The sequence below is a fragment of the Lutjanus erythropterus genome, chromosome 21 (genome assembly GCF_056507025.1).
Source record: "Lutjanus erythropterus isolate fLutEry1 chromosome 21, fLutEry1.hap2, whole genome shotgun sequence".
In the NCBI taxonomy this organism is placed as follows: Eukaryota; Metazoa; Chordata; class Actinopteri; order Lutjaniformes; family Lutjanidae; genus Lutjanus; species Lutjanus erythropterus.
In genome coordinates, this window is record NC_139337.1 from 3,998,384 (window position 1) to 4,019,466 (window position 21,083).

At 40.3% G+C, this 21,083-nt stretch overlaps 1 protein-coding gene across 1 annotated transcript in view; it reads left to right on the plus strand.

Moving 5' to 3' along the window:
* Positions 1-21,083, plus strand: part of tgfbr1b (transforming growth factor, beta receptor 1 b) — a 94,934-nt gene that overhangs the window by 449 nt on the left and 73,402 nt on the right. The gene's annotated exons all lie outside the window — the stretch shown is intronic.

A 21,083-nucleotide genomic window follows, 5' to 3' on the forward strand; every position in this document is an offset into this window, starting at 1 on the left:
ACAGTCCTCAGTTTGGCAAATACAAAGTTGGCAGCATCACTGAGGGGATGTTTGCTCTTTGTCACGCGCTGGTTGTTCATTTACCTCGTGCTTGAAGCCGATTTTTTGGGGCACATACTTGACTGCACAAGTTCAGTTTATGTTGCCTCGGGGCTGAATGTTTTTGTCGTGTTTCAGGTGACCGTTATCTCTCGGTGTGGCACAGTTTGACTTCAGTCAGTCACTATTTTCTCATCTCAGATGCTGACAGTGACGTGCCTACTCAGAGATGATTGGACGCTTAAATTAAAGTGAGCAACTAATTTCATGAGTTTTTTTGTCGGGCTACTCTCTTTTAATAAGCCTGGTAAATTAGTTTTCTAACCTGTCTATCCTCTTGTGTAAGTAGTTAGTTTGTTAATGAGCTGCTGTGAACGTTTCAACTAGAGTTGCAACAACTAATCGATTATTAATCACTTACTAAATTAATCGCCAACTATTTTGATAATTGAATAGTCGGTTTGATTAATTTCTTTAAGAAAAAAATTCAGAATTCTCTGATTTCAACTTCTTAAATATGAATTTTTTGGTTTCTTTACTGGAAAACTGATGAACATTTTTCACCAGTTTCTGACTTGTATAGACTGAAAAATTAACTACTACAGTATAAGTATTGTGCACCAACACGTTAGCCTGCTAGCTTCTGGCTGCAGCCAATAACATTTTTACATGTTCATGGTTCAGTTCAGTGTGTGAGAATTTACAGTTTTTTATTTGATAAATGATGGCATTAGTCTTATTAGTTCAGACATATGGTTAAACAGCTTGCTGTCAAAAGATGAGGAACTATTTTTTCTCTGCTTCTACACCCTCCCAGTTTAAGAGCACCTGGGCACACCAGACTCCATTCAGATACCTACCACTTTAAAGCTGCTTCGTATTGCTTAAGTCTTCTGATGCATTTGGCTTACACACTTCCAGACGGCACAGCGTTTCACTAAAACTCGACTTTGTGAATAGCTTTGCAGTGATACTTTCAGTTCAGTGAACTGCAGCAGAGGAAGACTGCAGCTGAAGTGGGCAAAGAAAGACCTGCTTCTTTCATTCATGCCAAATAGACTAGAGTCTCCTAAAGATACTTGAGTCGTGTGTAATGGGGTGTTTATGGTTACCGATAAGCAGTATTGAATTACCCTGCAAGATTTGTGAATTGGATTCAGCATTTACAGCTCCTCATTAGAGAAGCAGTCACCGCTGCTGCTACCGTGCATGCTTGCTCTTGTTGTGTAGAGATTTTTAGTTTCGTTTTGCAGAGGATCCCTGCTTGTTTTTTTCTTTGTTCCGCTGGTCAGCATGTTGCAAAAGGAGAAGGCTTTTCTCACACATACAAACAGCCGATAGTGTGTTTTTTTTTTTCTCCTATTGACTGGCAGACTCACGCGTTTCCTTTGTGTCACATTCCTTTGTGTGTGGAGAGAGAGAGAGCCTCATCGTGAGTGGAGGAGCATGCTTTTCAAATGGCATACATAAAGATCTCATCAGAATCTAGTCATGCCAAAAGCACGATCGTGTCCTCATATACCCCATCGCTGCCTCAGATGCGGGCTAGTTATTAAATTGATATGTTGGCTCAGGGACACACAAGAAGGGTGGGAATTCGGCTTCCTTTGTCCAGCAGCAATAGGATTGTCATGGCGTGGGTCCACAGCCTGAGCTGCATCATTTACATCAGAAAAGGATCCAATATTTTAGATGCAGATAATCTGACCCACAGATTAGGGAGAAGAATCAGTGCACCAGTGCATGTTTCAGCTGAACATGAATATCAAGGCTGTATATTAGATTTTACACAATCACAAAAGGCTAGATTTAACCAGAGCGCACCTTCATTGATACCTTTACATGTCACGTTGCTGCTCAGCGCTCAGGACCACACCCCTGCAGCTCACACACACTTGCTTTAGCAGCATTCCCATCCAGCAGCGTGCAACACACAAAGCATCCGCACACATCCGAGTGCTGGCAGCGGGCTAAATTAGGTGGTGTCACTATTACTCTCCTCATCCTCGCAGACTCAGTCATCCTCCCCGCCTAATAGGCTCTGTCCTCATGCTCTGTCACTCGTTTTCTCCTCTCCTCGTCCCCCCCCCCCACGTACTAAGTAAACGGGCCACATTTAGCTGGAGTGGTCGGTATAAAGGATGAGTGTTGTGTCAGCACTCTCAGTCAAATGCGAGCCACTGTCAAGGGAGACTCCAAATCAATCGTGACTGTCCCTGACAACAGAGGATGTTGGGAATCAGTTTAGGGGGTTATCTCAGCTTTTCTTGCTCCAGGGGGTTGTTACTGGTCATGAAATTCCTGAAATACCGAGACATTTAGTAAGGTGTAAATGCCACATTGTGTCCCATTTTCATACTGCAGTGTACATAATGAATGTTAGGGAAGTTACAGTATTTTGGCTGATTGCAAGAAATTAACAGGAAATGACACCAGGCATGTGGTGAACCTGCAACAATCTGCGTCATTAGAGTACTTCTTCTAGTTTATAATTGGAACGTTACAAAAAGGTAACACAGTGTTGGGATTTATGACTTTATTTGCTTGGTTTTAGAGATGTCTCTGGAGCTGTCTCACCCGTGTCCACAACTTGTCCATTCTTTTCAGGCCTGAGCAGCTCCTTATTGACAGTGTGTATATGCGCACTTATATCTAGGACTGCACATACAGGTTATTTTCATTATTGGTTAACCTGTAAGATTAGTTTCTTGATTTTGGTCCATAAAGTGTGAGAAAATGTCAGTTTACTGTCATGAAGGAGAAAAGAAACCTCAAAGTATTCAAATCAGAGAATTTGGACATTTTTCTAAACAAATTATCCTAAACCTTAATTGATTATCATAAATAGTTAATTGAATAGTTGAAAACTAGGCCTAATTAGTATTTCACTTATGTGTTGGTTTGACTAAACAAGACATTTAAAAATGTCACCTTGGAGTTTGGAGTAACTAAGACTTTAGAAATAAAACTAACTCAGAGAAAATTGCCAGATCAGGCTAGTCAGCTATAAGAATACTTCAACAGAAACCTGTTATATGTTGTGGGTTAAAGTCTGACTGTTCATTTAGTTTCTCTTGTAAAGTATATTAAACTTTACAAACACACTTTGGCTTGTATAGAGAATTTTGCCTAAGAATTTAAATGATATGCTTTGACATAATCTGTCTAATCAGATATGCCTTTTAATTTAGCTGATATTTATAAGCTATAAATTAATTGTTGTAATGATAAATAATATAAATTTCCACCATTTTTCATCCCCTATACTTACTTTGCATCCCTAGAAATCTAGATGACCAACAGGCTGAAAGAAAGGCTAAGCCTAAATTTGATAATACAGATCTTAAATTGCATTGTCACACTTTGTCTTCTATTACCGGTGATCAGATGGGTTTGGTTTCTGGCTGCCTGAACTCTGCTGCATTTTGCAAACATTGTTCATCGCCAGCTGCTGAGGTTTCTGAGTCCTTATGGAAATGAGTGGGTGAGATGAGGAATCAAGACATACCTGATTAAAAAAACTCCACACTTCAAAATTAAGCAATTTTTAGTCTGCACACTCATGTTGTGAAGCATTCTTAATTTTATAATTTTCCACCACCACTCCAAGTAGGTTAGAACTAGTTTAAATTGCCCTCTGGGGATCATTGTCAGTCACTGAAACTTTAAATCAATGCAGTAAAATTCATTGAATGCCCAAGGGATGTTACCATCCACTGGGATTGCAAAAAGTGTTTTTCAAATTGATTGATGCATATTTTATATTAGACCAAAACTGTTCAATAGCCCGAATGTGACTGAAACCAGAATGTTGACTCCTTTAGAATAACAAATCAGGAAGAAATATTTTTCAGTAAGGCAACAGTCATGGGATCTTTGATCAAGGCCACTGTGGGAGCTCTGCTTCCTCTTTTCTGTAGGGTTCAACAGATATGTTGTGCTGTTTTTCATCTTGATACAGCAGAAATTCCACTGAGATTGCGCAGAGTCGATATTTTACGCTTACTTTTATCTGCACCATGCCCCCCCCCCACGACTGCTGGGGGCCATTTCTTGTGTCTGTTGTGTGTTTCTGCGAAATGCTTGTGTAGCGTTGTTTTTCTGGGTGCTGTGCGCTGCTGCTGTCAGTACTAGCAGTAGAGGAATGCCAGGCATGCGGGTGACCCTGGACGCCTGTTGTCCCGGCCCAAGGAACCACGACTAATTTGAGAGGTTGTAGCCATGCCAGTGGCCATCGGATTCAAAGGCACCAATGCGTTAATGAATGGCCCCCCACTCTGCTCTCCTTCATGGGGAGGCAAGGGAATCACAAGCTCTACTGCTGATTCGAAGTTTGTGACAGGAATAAGTTGTGCTTGTACATGTCAGGCAGGAATATGACTTACAAATCCAAGTATTAGTAGTTAATCTCTGTAGACTGGTTTATCCTGATCAGCTTTTGTTAGAGATATATCCAGACTACTAGTTTGAAGTCCCCCTTTTTAAAAGCTGCAGTGAGCTGTGTTTCCTCATAGTATTTGTGTGCATGAGGTCACCAATTCTTCCCACAAAGAAACTGGTACGCTGTTTTTGCCATTCGTACTGAATGCCCCATTACTGAGCTGAAAGTACGGGCCAGAACCTCCCAGCTCAGTAAAGTGAAATATCGTTTTCCTGGTGTCAGAGTGAGATGCTTTGAATTAAACACAGAGTCAAGGTAGCAGCAAGACAATTCTTCAGAGCGTTTCTTTTCCAGACTTGGCTTTGTGTCAGAAAAAAGGCCTGCATCTTAAACGTGACGCCTCCGCCCAAACGTCCTCTACCAAGCTGGAGCATAGTACCCCATCGTTTGCTTCTTCTTAAGAAGTACTTTTTCCTTTTCTGGTAGCATTTCTCCAGTTGTGACTCCGGCTCATGTGCTGCTGCATTTTGGTCATTTTATTAATGTATTTTAGTACCGTACTTGATTGTTTTAACCATTGTTCATTAGATTTTATAAAAGCAACATTATGTTTAATCCTATTGTAGATTTTGATAATTGATTAATTAGTTTGGGCAATTCTATTCAGGAAAAAAAAATCCAAATTCTGTGATTCCAGTTTCTTAAATGTAAATACTTTCTGGTTTCTGTACCCCTCCATGACAGTAAACTGAGTATCTATGGATTATGGACAAAACAAGACATCTGAGGATGTCATCTTGTGTTTTGAGAAACACTGATCAACATTTTTCATCTTTTTCTGACATGTTATAGACCAAACAACTAATCAATTAATAGAGAAAATTATTGAAAGCTTAATCAACAGTTAAAATAGTTGTTAGAAGCCATTTGGCCCAGTGTGTAATATTCAGGGGGGACTTATTGGCTGAATGTGGTAGAAGTGTTATTCATAAGAGTATTTTAATTAGTGTATAATTACCTGAAAATAGGATTTGTTGTGTTTTTGTTGCCTTAGAATGAACACTTGAATGAATGAGCAGGTCCTCTTCCATGGAGCCAACATGCTGAACTACCATGCATATCGTAGAACAGACAAACCAAACACTTTTTGATTCAGCCTTGCATGTTTTTTGCTAGTTTTGCAGTCACCGTAGAGTTAGGGATAAACAGAGCGAGAGACACTGCTGTCACTCTCTGCTATTCCCATCATGGAGCTGGCCAAAGCTGTGGAAGTACAGCCTGGATGATGTAGGTGTCAGTGTAGAAGAGGCAGATGAGGGCGGGTAAGACAGCACCTCAGATGATGTGAAATAGACCTCCATTGCCCTCCATGATACTGTGCAATGTCAGGTCACTCAGAAACAAAATGGAGGAACTTGGCATCAACGTCAGAGTGTGTTTTGGTGGAGAACTCTGGCTGATCTAGTAATCACATGACTATGTACTAAAATGTAGAATGACATTTGTCAATAGTGTTTTATGCCACATTCACTGCCACAACATTACAGCATCAGCATGTCAGACCAGACAGACCATCGGATTCTGTCTCTACATTGTCTGTTTCTCACCTCAAATGAGACATATTTTGATGTGCTGATTAGGCCTAACTGTAATACAAGAAAGTTTCTAACCACATGTATGCTCACATGCCCTAATATGCACATGTGACTGGACTGGCCATGAAAACAAAGCAAAGAGAAGCTCAGATTACAACACACACAGAGGGAGTGTGACTTCATTCTCTGCTCAGAAAGCCATTACTGTACTATATCTTTACATTGCAAGAAGTTGTTTGCTAACATCTCGTGAGATGAAAGTTGTATATTGCTCCTTTTTAAGTGACGCTGAGCTTGAGAAAATTTTCCCCAAGGGGATTATAAAATATGTTGTATTATAAATGTGATGTTTTCCAGCAACTGTTTCAGTGAAATGGCAGTATTTTGAAAAGGGCTCTGTAATGAGGAGACCTCTTTTGGGGGCAGAAATGAAGTCAGTGTCTGTATTTCTGTAAAGGTCATAATGTTCCAGAGTTTTGCTCTTCTCTGGCATTGTTACATGAGATGATTTGACTCATTTTTTCCAGCATTGTACAATGGGGGGCCAAGAACTGTATTTTTGTTGGATACTATTTGCCTACCACTGCACTTAAGTTTTTTAGATTTTGGATGCTTTCTGCAGTAACAGGATTTGTGCAATGTCAGATTAAACTGTTAGTGTTATTGGTGTTATGGATTGACAGAAATCTGTTTTTCGGCATCTATATGGTTAGCTGTATCTCCGATAAAGGAACCTGAGGTCTAATATTTTTTTAAATGTGGTATACAGTATAGACTATTTAACTGGGGCTCTAACAGGGAGACTTAATATGCAGTTTTCAAGAGTTTGAATGGCTGTCACGGTGAGTCTTTTACCTGTACAAAGGGCTTAGAAGTGCAACCTTGTATCCAAAATAATTCAATTCAAAGTCCAAATGAAGCTTTAAAAGAAACTAATAAGCTAAGCTAAAGTCTCAATAAGCAGACTTCCGCAGCTGAACAGTAGGTTATTTGTCTGACACATGCTCACAGTGTACAGTGTGATCTCCCTCTAGAGCCTGTATTCTCACTGCACCATCAGTCCAAATGTTCTGATTAAAAAAAGCTACAGTGTAATATCTCACTAATACACTTACAATATGACAGTCTGAAAAATAATTTTGAGGTTACAGCTCAGTGTAAAAGTGGTGTGTACCAGGTGATTACAGTAAACTTAAATGCATTCTCTGAATTCTTCCGATGACCTGATCCACGTTGAATCAGCAGTGGAGACAGTCATAACGGAGACAACAGTCTGACTGGTTCTACAGTCTAGGAGAATAAACTGTATATTGTGGTTCACTTTATCGTTCATGTTTTGCGTTTTCTTTTCATCTACCAGAGGAAAACCACAAGCTGACAGCACTGGTATACAGCAGAGGAAAGCCAAGCTCTGCAGCCTTTCAGCAGACATATTGTCACTTTGCCTTCTGAACATAGAAAACATCAGGAAACTGTAAAATGGTAGTCTCTTTGCAGCATCTCAGATTACAAATGCAGACTCCTGACTAGCCTGGAACGTAGTTGGATGGGCTACATGGTACACATTTTAATTAAACAATAGCCAGTAAGTAAGATGAGCATTTAATGCATGTGGCAGAACATTCTAAAAGCAATAAAGGAAACTGAAATATTTCCCTTGTGCCCTAAGCTTATGAAATTAACAATAATTGCAGTTGGTGTCATGTTATCATTAATTGTGTATGATGAGTTATCTACCTCCTCCTGACCACTGGTGCTATTTCCTTGAGTTTGATCTACACAATTCATTTACAAACAAATTTCAGCAGGGATTTATCTGTAGCTTATGAGATGTCTCCTTCCATTTCAGCCAATCACACGATTGTAGATTCAGGGGTATGACTTAACGTTATCAAATAGCTTTGGATCTGGACAATCTGCAGTTATTTTCACATGCTAAAAAGTAGGGTTACAACTAACAATTGTTTTCATGACTAACACTTCAGTCTGTAAAATGTCAAATTTTAAAATTTCCCAGAGTGATGTCTTTAAATTGCATCTTTTGTCCAACCAATAGTCCAGAACCCAAAGACTCTTAATTTAGTGTCATAAATGAGAGAGAAAAGCAGCAAATTTTCACATTTAAGAAGATGGAACCAGCAAGCTTTTTTAGCTTAGCTTAGTGTGGTATGGTAAGGTAATTTATTTTTCAAAGTGTCATGCACCAAAAAGGTGCCCAGCCCTCATGGGCTTATAAGACACTACAAACAACAAAAAAAGACAAGTCAGGAGCAAACATACCAAGATACAAAAGCGAGCGAAAGAAACAAGGTCCTACATGAGAAACTCAAATCAAATACTGAGGTCTCAGACCTGCTTATTAGAATTATATCACAAACCTGACCGTGACGTCAACACAGCGCTGATAACAGCTACACACTCAGACACACGTCTGCTTGAAGCTGGTGTCGGAGACAGATTCCAAGAACAGGATAAAGAGAAGACAGTCTACAACGAGACAGAGCAGCTGACAATGACGCAGAACAGCCGTAAACTCTCTCGCACTTCAGGCTAATGCTAGCAAGCTAGCAGCAGACTGCTGTTCACAGAGGGACAGTTCAAATCTCACCTCCTGTTCTGGCTGAAGAATAAACAACCTGTGTTGATGTGTCTCCTCAAACATTTTCTCATCCAGACTCCTTTAACTTCTGTGTTTGTTTTTCTCACGGCAAAGTTTTACTTCAAACTGTTGCACCGCGTTAGTCTCCGGTTTGTTTACATCCGCTTCCACAAAAGATCACGTGAAATTGCGTCCCACGAAATCCTGCGAGATGATATCGCGAGATCACGTTCACCCAATTCAAAAGGCCTGGTTGTAATCTGGATGATTTTGGAGAAAGTATTAAATGAATATTTAATAGTCAGTGTCTTATTATGAACATATTTACAAGAAAAGTTGCAAAAATGTTTGTGAATGCTGTCAATTACAGTTCTTAGAAAGACTGAAAATCGGAACCGGCCGGAATTGGTAGGTCAGACCCCTCAAAAATCGGAAATCGGAATCGGCTAAGAAAGTTGAAATCGGTGCAAGTCTATTAATATCTATATATTTCTTAATTGAAAAGGTCACACAGTAATGGATCAGTCTGCCTTTGTTGACACTAGGTCTTTGTTGTGGTTCTATATGTTTTTGGTCAGTGCATTGTGGTGTAACTGAAAGTTTAATGATTTGTGTGTGTCTATGGAGGTCTGTCCATCCGGTCCAGATGCCAATTTCTTCATTTCAGTCTTTTGCCAAACAGCCAGTCAGATTTTTTTCTGAGATCTGGCTGTGAAGTGGCTGCTGAGGTTGTTTGTTGACTCTTCATATGAATGAAAGCAATAAAACTGTCGCCTGGAGCAAACATATCTCACAGAATCTGTGTTGTTGGACAGTGTGTGAAGATAGCAATGTCTGTGTTGGAGGAAGAGACAAAATCATGACAACAGTGAAGCCAGGTACGATTTGGTAACTTTTCCCAGGAAAGCAAAAGCAAGAGGTGATGCGGTGTCCTGCTGGTCATCTCTGCCAAAGCTGAGACCTTTCAGAACACAACAGATGGTCACAATTTGAAGCTTTTTAAACCCACAAGAGACTCTTCCACACAAATTGAATCTGATTGATTGCTCAGATTCTGTGTCTGTTTTTGAAAATTAAGCAAGCTGCTGGTGAGAAAAGTAATTTAGCCTGGCCAATCAAACCATTATTTCACTCACATTATTCCAAATATAATCTTATGTAATTTCTTGTCTTACATTTCTGAACAACAAAGCAACATTGAGATGCAGCCCAAAAAGACAAACATTTGATGCATTTGGTGTGTTAAAGGAAAAGGACATTTATTGAAAATACAAAAGCTTGACATTTCAGTCATACCTTCAGTCAGACATTCATCATATCATTCAGTCAGTCACACTGTCAGATATGTTTTTGTCTGGTAAATACTGCGACTTTCAGTGGCATATACATCACACAGAATTTCCTATCATCAATAATATCTTACTCTTGTTAAAGTTGGTAGACAGACTAATGAAGCAACCTCAACATCATTTTGTACCCGTTTTAATTTAATAGCTACACCTGAAGGCAGTTGTCCTTCACACGTCCACAGTCAGCATTCTTACACTTCACATTTCTTACATAATTGTCTCATTTCATACTGCATTTACCTAATGCTTTGCATTTCTGTGTGACTGTACATAATCTGAATGTATATAACGGTGTGCTGCTGGAAAGTAAAACTGAACAACAAACACATTATGAAAGTGCTCTCATGGGAGTTATTTGGATGTGGAGCTGGCGGCAGTGTAGCAGAGCAGCCTGTAATAAGCAGGCGTGTTGCGGACGTAGGACGGGGGGCCAGGCACCGGAGCAGCCAACCAGACAGTCAGCCGGTTGAGTCTGAGCCGTGAGTCAGCTGCTTCAAACAGCACTCCCCTCTCTGGCCTCCATTAACTTCCACCCCCGCCTCTTCCACTATCCCTGTTTCACTCAGGAGGGTTTCTCTCTCTGGATGTGTCTGTGCGCCTGCCTTGGAAGTGACGTAGTCATTTGTCTGCTGCTTGGACTGTCCAGCCTACACAACACTGTGAAAGCAGAAGGCGTGCTTGGTTGTTAATTTCAGGTGAAATGGGATTTGTGAGGACAATGATGTCCAAACTGATTGTCTTAATCAACCCACTTTTTTCCAGAATTAAAATAGGATCTGATCAAACAATATCAATGGATCAACTTGTGCTTTAGGGCAGGTTCAGTCCAACTGGTGCTTTTGGGTCTGTGTGAGCGCTGGACTCAAACTCGAACAAAGAATTGCTCTCTGGTCCATCTCAAAGAGGTTGTCTCGGGCTGCTGTCAAGTCAACTCTGGAGCGGTTCATTCGTGATGTGAACACAATTTGAACCAGTTACAGAAACATATTATTGTATGTATCATTTCATTGGTTAAAAACATTTTCTCTTCTTGATTTGGTGACTAGTGAACTAGTAGCATGTTTGCTACCAAAAGGTGGAATGACAGGACAAATCTGAACTCAAAGTGACTCATGACATTCCCATGTGTGATCCTCTAAAGTCTGCTAATATTTTTATCATTCTTGATTAACCTGCTGATCATTTTCACAGTTAATTGATTTATTTGTATTGTTGTGTAAAATGCTCAAAGTGACATGTTAAAAGAATAGAATTAAAGCTGCAACAATTAATTGATTGTCAAATATTTTGATAATTGATTAATCACGTCAAGTAATTTTTTAATAAACATGTCAGATCTTTAATTTAACTTAAAAAATGTGAATAGTTTCTGTTTCTTTACTCCTCTCTGACACTAAACTGATTATTTTGGGGTTGTGGACAAATGAAACAAGACACTGAAGGATGTCACTTTGGGATTTGGACAACACTGATCCACATTTTTCACCATTTTATGACATTTTATGGACCAAACAACTATTTGATATCGTTAGTTGTAGCCTGCTTAAAATTGCTTCTTTTGTCCAAGTAACAAAGAAAAGAAAAGCAGCAAATCCTCACATTTAAGAAGCTGGAACCAGCAAATGTTTTTGCTCGGAATATGACCGAAACAATTAATCAATTCTCAAAATAGTTGGTAACTAATTTTTTTTGGCTGACTAATTGATTAATCGAGTAATTGTCGTAGCTCTGGCTGATATGAACAGAACCTGACGCTGCTCCCTGATGTACAACATCCAGGTAGAAATTAGGCCATTTGTTGCTTTTTTTACCTGCAGACTGAACAACAGATCGAACAACGTTTCCACCACGTGGCATTTCTTTTTAAGGTTTGCCTTTGTGAACACAAACCACACCAGCTGGAAAATTGAAACAATGTATCATCATCACATTGGTTTGATTTAGGAACTGGAACTTAAGGTGTCAACCTGTCCTTAGAAAAAAAACCATAAAGGAGTGAAGATGAAACGTTTAGCCTGGAGTTGCTGTCTCATCTTTTGCCCTGTCTCTGTAAACATGGATTGAAAAGGGAGCCAGGCATTTGTTTGTCAGTGTAACCCACCAACTGTAACACCAGATGACTGTTTGAGACACACACTGAAAGCAGGAAAAGGAAGCTGGCAGACAAGAATAAACAAAGAAGAACCTCTCAGGGTGTGTAAAAAATATGCAATTTGCCATTAAAATTAAATGAGCTATTCAGCTTAAGCATGACAGAACACAAATCACTGCATTAAGCATGATTTTCCATGCTGATATCCTGTTTTCATGTGCGTCTGTTTTGGAGATTGTTTTTGAAATGTCACTTTTTGGCTGGTCTATTTCACACTTATCTTTCTCCACCCATGTGGGACCATACACGGGCATAAACCAAGCCCTCCTCTCTGTGGTACCATGATGATGAGTTGGACTATGGTCTCTGCTGGAGTGGATTACACTCGCACTGAAGCAGAGCCTCATTGCAACAACAGACTCAGCCTTGCCCTGTCTAGCTGGCAGACTTATTCCATGAGAAATGCTGTTTAGTGAAGTCATCTGTTGTAGGAAACACTGAAGAGGGAGAGGACGTTTGAAAGGTGGTGATTATTTTTGTTGGCCTCCTTGATCAAGGGCTCTACCTTGAACTCTTGTCTATCGTAAATGTGCGTGCGGTGTGTGTGTGTCTGTGCGTTGTGTCTGTGTTGGAGCAGCTGCCAGGGCACAGGCTGTCTAACCTTTAGATCAAGCTGCTGCATATTTATAAGAGCAGCAGCTCAGACAGATGTACTGCCTTCTCCTCCCCTCCCATTCTCAATCTGTATGGCCATCCATACCTTCCTCTTTGTTTTGTAGGAACAAAAAGCTGCCTCAGCTTTATTTCATCTTTTGTAATAAAACAGGCCGGGTGTGTGGCACACACATTGTTTTCATAAGGATGTGTTGCAGTCGGTGCAGCTGTTGGCAAACACTGCGTATGTCCAAATGTTCTCCAGTGCGACATAGTGAAAACAAGTGTGAAATGACCAGTTTGTCCATTTTCAGCACAGAAATTTTGCATTATTCGTTACCCAATATTACTAAAGAATCAATGCTCATACATCCAGGGAAATACTAGGCTAATACTGCTATCATGCCCCGCTGTTCTGAGACTGGTCAGTGCAGATTTTAGTGGGAGTGTAGCATGTTGCTTCACTCCCATGTCAGGCTTTTCAAGCTACCTCTGAACTCTCCAAGCTAGGTTTCCTGTCCAAACCTGGCGATTGATCTCCAGTTTAGTCTCACAGGGTCAAGGACAGGACAGTGTGTTGTATCTGTCAGAGTGCGAGCCACAGTTTGGTTTACAGCACGTTGACGAGCTGCGGCTCCAGCTTCGACCTACAAGGACAAACAATTCAGCAGGGCAGATTGCACCCTTTCTGGTCTGCTCCGTGTTTGTGCGAGGGGGAGGTTCATCCGGGTCTGGGGCAGTGGGCCCCTTCGCCCAACACACATGCATGCACACATACAGAGAGCACATCTGGTATGGACAAAGGGCCGGGCATAATGGAGCTGGATGGGCGGACTGGGGGGGTAGGGTGGAAGGGGGCGGGCAGGGCCATGACCTATGGAAATGACTCTGTGAGCTGAAAGGTCCCACTGAATAAGGGGGAATCAACTCACACACATACACAGGCAAAAGATCTAAGGAACAGAGTGGGGGGCAGGGCAACGTGGACGGTAACATGTCGGCCCATGGTTGTGTGTTGGTATACTTACTTTCCTTTTTCTCTTGAGCGTGAACAAAATAGAGTTTAACTAAATGTGGTGGGCTCTTTTTGAGCATGAGTATGTCAGAAACGGTTCTCTCATTCATTTCAATGACACAGCTGCAAAAATGAAAATAATAATACTCCCATTAACATGCAACTGTGCATATGCAAAACAGAATGACATACTTCGTATCATATATTTGGGCCTATTTTCTTTTAGCCAAGTGTCTTAGTGAATGTTCAGATTTTACCAGCCACTCAGTAAATTGCAGTTCTTTTTTGGCTGGTGAGTGAAGCGAATAATAAACAGGCATAAGGCTGTGTGCTTCAAACTGCTGTTAAAAACCTCAAATGAGACATAAATGCATAATGCACAGTAGACATGTCCAAAGAGTGCTCCTAAAACCTTATCTTAATCCGAAGACACTACAGTCAGCGTAAGGCCTAATTCAGAATATCCAAATGGAATATTCTGTTTACATGAGCTGTATTCAATTCAGAATATTATCATATTCAGAATAATGGTGGGAAATTAGTATGCATGTAAGTGTAGTTATTGTATCTTTGCTGTAATCTTGTTGTTTACCTCGCAGTCATCTTATGTGGTGAATGCAGGGTCAATCCAAATCAATCAGGCAAGTGCTGCTGTTTCAGAGATAAACAGGTGAACCTGTGTGTCTTGTTTTTTAACAGAATTGCTGTCTTCTGGTGAAGCCTGCAGTGCAGGGTAGCTCAACTGAATCAGAAATCCCCCACACACATCCTCCCTGACTGTTTCAGGGTGAACACTGCTTTATTTTTCTAAAATACAGTGAAACTCTCAGATAGCACACAGTTTTCATGATGTGGAGCTCATATTTTCACCTTTGTTGCAGAAATGGTGGAAGCAAACCTGAAAAACCAGTGAGCTCGTCAGTCACTATTAGAGCAGGCCTCCACAGAGTAATAATGAAAGTTAATACTGACATTTAAATGAAAGAATAATAATAACAATAGGCTTTCTAAGTCTTATGCCATATAGGAGAGACAATCTCTTTCCAGAGATTATGGTTGCCATGGTGATAAAAGTAGTTAATTCAGTGCACGACTGTGGTGAGGAGAGAGGTGTGATGCGTTCATGTGACTGCACAGTCACCAAGGTGTTGCTTGTAAAGCAGATAATAGAATGCCTTAGGTGAATGAGATTGTTGTTGGCAGGGGGCAGAGTATTGATGAAGGATGAGGGACTGACTGTACCCTTCTTCTCATTTTTATTAAACACATCATTATGTTTTTGTCATTACCATCTTCATCCAAGATACTCAGCAGATAATTGAAGTAGATATACATAATGCATCAGTGAAACCCAATAGCGGGCCCAGAGTCTCACCGCAGGCTTTTGACTAGTCACTATCTTTCAGTGTTTCTACATGCACTTAAGCAGCTGGGTTAGACTTAGTTTACTCCAGTAAGTGATATCTTAAATGTCATTTAAATGAGAGACCTGAATCAGAGAAACCTGATTTCCCTGGCTAGATTGCTTCTTGACCATGTAAACATGTAACAAGGGTTCTACATGCACATGCACTGCACGTCTCCACTTATCATGACATTACCTGGAGGAGCTGTATGTGTGAACGCAAATGTCCACATCAGTCGCCCTGGACTTCACCCTGCCAGACCTCTAGTCCAAAGTCAGTGTGAGCCACATGTATGAATAGAGCAGGTAATTGTCCGGAGCAAGTGGGGGCGTTGATGATGTTGCACAGTGTGCAGCTGCTTTGACTATTTTTTCTTTTGTGTGTGTGTGTGTCTGTATATCACTTTCCGCTCTATCTGGTTGTTTCATTTTCATACATCTGCTGATCAGTATCAGCCTACATGAGTCATGATTTTTTTAAACTCTTTGTTCGTGGTTAGTTCATTTTGAGACTATATTGATATCAGTAAGGGTCTTTCAGTTATTTTCTTAATTAATCGATTAGTTTTTTGGTCCATACAATGTCAGAAAAATGTGAAAGATGTTGATCAGTGTGTCCAAAAGATGCACAACTCCAAGATATTCAGTTTACTGTCACTGAGAAGTAAGGAAACCAGAAAATATTCACATTTAAGAAGCTGAAATCAGATCATTTGGATTTTTTTTAACTAAAAATGAATAATCAGTAATCAAAATAGCTAATGATGATTAATATTAATCATTGCAGTTCAAATATCAATGCAAAAACAGGCATTGGTACAGATGAGTCCTCTTCCTCCTCCTTCTTCTCCTCCTCCTCCTCCTCCTCCTGCTGCATGCTCTGCAGGGCCCAGCCTTCGAGTAAAAACCATAGTTTCAGAGTATTTCCAACATGTAAGAACTGGGGGTGTCATGATACCTCTATCTGGACTATCTATACCTATATTAGCGTCTTTAAGAGATGTTTATTTTGAGTTCTTTCATAAAGTAGTTGAATCATAATTTTGTTGCTTTTTGTAAGTTGACATGAATGTCACTAATTGTGTTAAATGGACATAAGAGTCTCCAGTTGTGTGCTACATGTGTGTCAAGGCAAATTCCAAGAATATCCTGATCATATTTTCAGCATATTGTTTGGTGATTGTATGTGAAAACAGTTTAAGATGATGTCTAAATTAAAATGTCTAAATTTTAAAACGCTGTTAGGCCACATTGGTGTTTCCAGGTTGTTATTGTAGAGATGTCTTTCCACAGTAAAACACCTGAACTACAACAACTAAATATGAAATATTGAATGTACGTATAAACAAAAAAGTTATGTTACATTCAGTGTTTTTCACTCAAACTCTGTATAACCAGTTGGCTCCTTTGTGTAGAAAGGAGACAGCAGTGGTGGAAGAGCTGATGATCCTGATAATCAATTAATCAGTTTGAGTAATTTTTAAAGGAAAAAAAAAATTCTCTGATTTCAGCTTCTCAAATGTGAATATTTCCTGATGTCTTTAGTCCTTAATGACAGTAAACTGAATATTTCAGAATTGTGGGCCAAACAAGACATTTGAGGACAACATCTTGGGGTTTTGGAAATGGTGATCAATAGGGGTGTAACGATTCACTCATGCGCCTGATGCATCGGACTTTAATGTGTTAGATACGAGTGCATCAGTTTGGACGGCCCTGCATCGGTAAAAAGCTGAACATGAATAGGAAACAAATCAATGCAGCACTAGCAAATTGATAAATCTCATTAGGATGTGCATACGTTTAATTTTGGCATCAGGGAGCTGCCACTGTAACTTTCCTCCGTCTTCTCTCTCCCGCTGTCTCCGCCTGCACTGCTCTCGCTGGACGTCTGCTGCCGTGATCACACAAAACAAGCGCTACCTCCTCCCTCTCCTGTGTCTCCTCTTCATTTGCTCAAAACAGTGACAGTGACATTGTTTTATAAGAAAGATGAGAAACACTGCTGCAGATCATTTATGCAAAACATGTCTGACAGCAGAGAACAGAGACACGAGTCTGACCACAGACACGTCATATCACTGTTCCTCCACACTGATCCAAACTACAGCACTCTTCATATGAAACAGAGCAGCGCATCATCTTATTGCAAAAATACTATTTTAAACAGTTGTAAAGATTAACATTTATCTCATTTAACTCATCTCATTTACACATGAGACTCATAATAAGATATAAACACCACTGTAATGTCTCCTTCTATATTTAGTAAAACTATCAGGATTTTTTGGCAACTAACAGCACTCTACAAATGTAGCATTAATTTAATCAAAATGTAAAGACTGACACATTGCATTGTCTTGTATTGCATTGTATTGCATTGTATCATATCGTATTGTGACAGAGCTGAATTGTATCGAACCGAATTGTTGGCCATTTAAAGATTTATAAAATATATCGTATTGTTGAACATGTATCAAGATATGTATCGAATCGCCTCAGTCAGTGAGATACACACCCCTAGTGATCAATATTTTTCACCATTTTCTGACTTTTTATAGACCAAACAACTAATTAAATTAACTGAGAAACTAATCAACAGATTAATTGGCACTGAAATGAATAGTTAGTTGCAGCCCTAGTTGTGTGTAAAATGCAGAAATAGCTTCACGTAATTCAACAGACTTGTGTACAGCTTCCATCTTTTGGAATACACACGTTGTCACAAGCTACATGATTGATAGTTATCAATAACAACTGATATGAAATTTCACTATAATGATAGATTTATCGCCCAGGCCTAAAATGTACATCTTTGTGCACATGAAAGAGGACAGGAGCACTCATCAAAACACTGTGGTCAGTAGCTCCACAGGGTACCTCTAAGTTCTCAAAATCAACATTAAATGCTTGCTTTTTGAGCAATAATTAAGGCATTATACACTGATGCATTTGAAAAAGTCTGGTGCACTTAATTCAAGTTTAATGATGGATTGTTTTTATTTTTATGTCTGGAGAAAAGTTTCTGTTAAGTTCTCTCTCTTTCATCTGCTGTGTTTAATCATAAAAAAGACTCTTGCTTTGTTGGCAGACTTGACAGCAGCTTCATCTGCAGGGGCGATGCGTTCTTTAAAAGGTTTGTCAAGTTCAGAGGCGTCCTGGCTGCAGATGAAGTGAGGCTGTGATATGAGCTGGGTGACAGTTCAGTTGGGACTGTTGTTTAATTCAGGGCGGCCATTTTGAAACATCTACCAGCGTGGCTCTCACAGATCCCAGGGAAAACAAAGCACTGAACATTTTGATGCTCTTTCAAAGGGCCTCATGTCAAACTTGGGCTCTTTCATATTTGTGGAGCCTGGAAACAGGACTTTGTTTCCGAACTGATACAGAGAAACATTCTCTCTGGAGGGAGACGAGGCTCTAAGTACTTGAAAACATGCAGTATTTGCTTCATTGACATCCAGACAGATTCGAGAACAGTTATACTGTGAAGCAGACACCTATTGAAATGAAGCTAAATCTCTTCATGTCATCATAGTTTTACTTTCTCGCCCCCTGACGCGCAGCATAAAGCATAAATGAATTCATGCCCTTAAAGAGATGAAAGAGACCTGGGTTTTTGGGGGCATGGTTTGTTTTGACTGGTACCATGTGGGCCAAATGGGTGAATCAAGAATGCATGAGATCACAAGAAAAAAAGGATGTGGGCCTATTTGTCAGACACATGAATAACGAACACTAATACAAGTCGAAATACCTTCCTACATCTGGTCTTTGGAGAACGCTGTTCTTCATGCAATAACAAGGAAACAGAATACACAGCACAGATTTACATAACCGTCAAGGATACATGAAGTTAAAGCAGCACAGCAGTAATTGGTCAAAGAGTGGTCAGTGTTGAAGAGCGAAGGCTGAGGTATCTTGACATATAGTCCCTGGTAATGATCAAATTTCAAATACTAGATCCTCTTTTTTCCAATAATGCATCTCCACTCATCTTTCAGCCCTATGCCTCCAGTTTGACATTACTGTGACATCCTCAGGGTTATCTTCTAAGACTGAACAAACATCCTCCACAGTACAGAAAGCACTAGCAGAACCATACTAACCATGACTAATAAACTGATATTCATGTGTAAAATTTCCCAGGGATATTGCCAATCGACGATGGATGGGCTGACAGTGGTCATTTGGAAATTTTAACATATTCCCCAACTCTATTTCTCACTTGAAACTTAATTAGAAATTAAACGTGTGAATAGTTACTCAAATCACACCAGTTTCCTCCATGTAGGAAATAACTTGCCACTTGTGTTGACATGCTGGCTTTTCCATCAGCACTTTTGGCTGTACTGAGTCAAACCATGTTGTGTCGATTTGTATTTCCATTATCACTTGACATGCACTGAGCTGTGCTCAAGATGGACCATCTCAGGAGTTGGGTCAAAGTGTGCCTGACCACCCTCCAAGTGGGTTGTGGTAACGTCACAAGACAAAATCTGGCTATGTGGCACCTTCCTGTGGCTGTGTTTAGCAATGTATTTGCTGTTAAACAATCAGAAAATGGCGCCTTACTCCTGTGATTCACTGCTTTGTTCTCAGTAATACCTCTCCCCTTCTTCTCTCGTTCACCACTGCTCTCCCTGCTTTTAAAGACACACCTTCAAGTGGGTGGCCCCGTTGAGCAAATCCCTGCCATGCTGGGCTGACGCACCCACTCAAGCCAAGCCAGCACATGTGTATGGTTGTGGCTGTTTAATATCAATGGGGAGATAACAGAGTCTTTTAACAATCCCTGAGTCATTGCTGTAATTGCCACTAGCAGGCGGCTGACATTAATAGTTTTCCCAGCTGACAGCTCATGTGCACAGTAAATCTGACAAGACATAAACATGGCATGCCTGATAATTATATGTCACATGAGATGCCAGTAATTGGGCATCAGTCAACTGCCCACAACACGCTCAAGTTTGCCACCCAGGTGATCTGTAAGACTATGTACCATCTGTGTTTTGATCCTCCCTGTTGGATAATGAGCCTCACCTGCTCTCAGGTACATACAAACCTGGTAGCTCATTAACTGTCAGTGATGAAGATTGCTGGGATTTGAGAGGCATGCTAACGATACTACAGAGATGTAAATGTAGGCTGTAGTTTAAATATTAGTGTGTAGTAGTAAGAAGCATGGTGTGCTGAGTGCAAAGCGTGGTTCGACATCACATGGCAAGACTCCCACACCTTTCAGCATTCAGTCTGCTGAGACTGTGCTTCAGACATGCAGATGATAGTGTATGCCTGGCAGCAGAATGACAGGCTCACAGAGTGCAGTCCCAGCTTCCAGTAGACTGCTAGTAGAGCCCACACACTGAGTGTGCAGCCTCCATTCTGTTTTATTGACAGAACATTTCCGAAGATTATTATTCACCACAGACAATTTTCCTCCACACACAGGAAGGAGAAATCGACCATTTTAGTTGTAAGTAGCTTAATCATCCAGACAGAAAATAGCATGGTAGTAGCTTAGTAATGGTTTAAAATCTACTTTTTCCACAGTGATTATTTATTTTTAATATTTTCTGGGCCCAAGGATGGTTTACTTGACCAATTCAGCACATGCTTGGGGACACAAAGGGTCTGGGGCCCGAAGCCACAGCCTCTGTTCTAGTTCTCATTTAAAAGACAGAGGGCTTATTCAGAATCAAGTAGTCAAGTTTGTGTTATTTGCTCCTAACCCCTGATACTCATTTTTGTTAAATTTTTCATTATTTCCCCGTAGAAGTTCTTTATGATGAACACTTGTGGTGACTAACTGCAAGGAAAAACCTTACAAATAATCATTTATTTCTAGATGTGGGCACCAAAAGGACTGAATGCAGGCATCATTTGACTGGAGAAGTTTCGATACTACTTACTTCTAGAGATGTCCCGATCTGATCATGTGATCGGAAATTGGG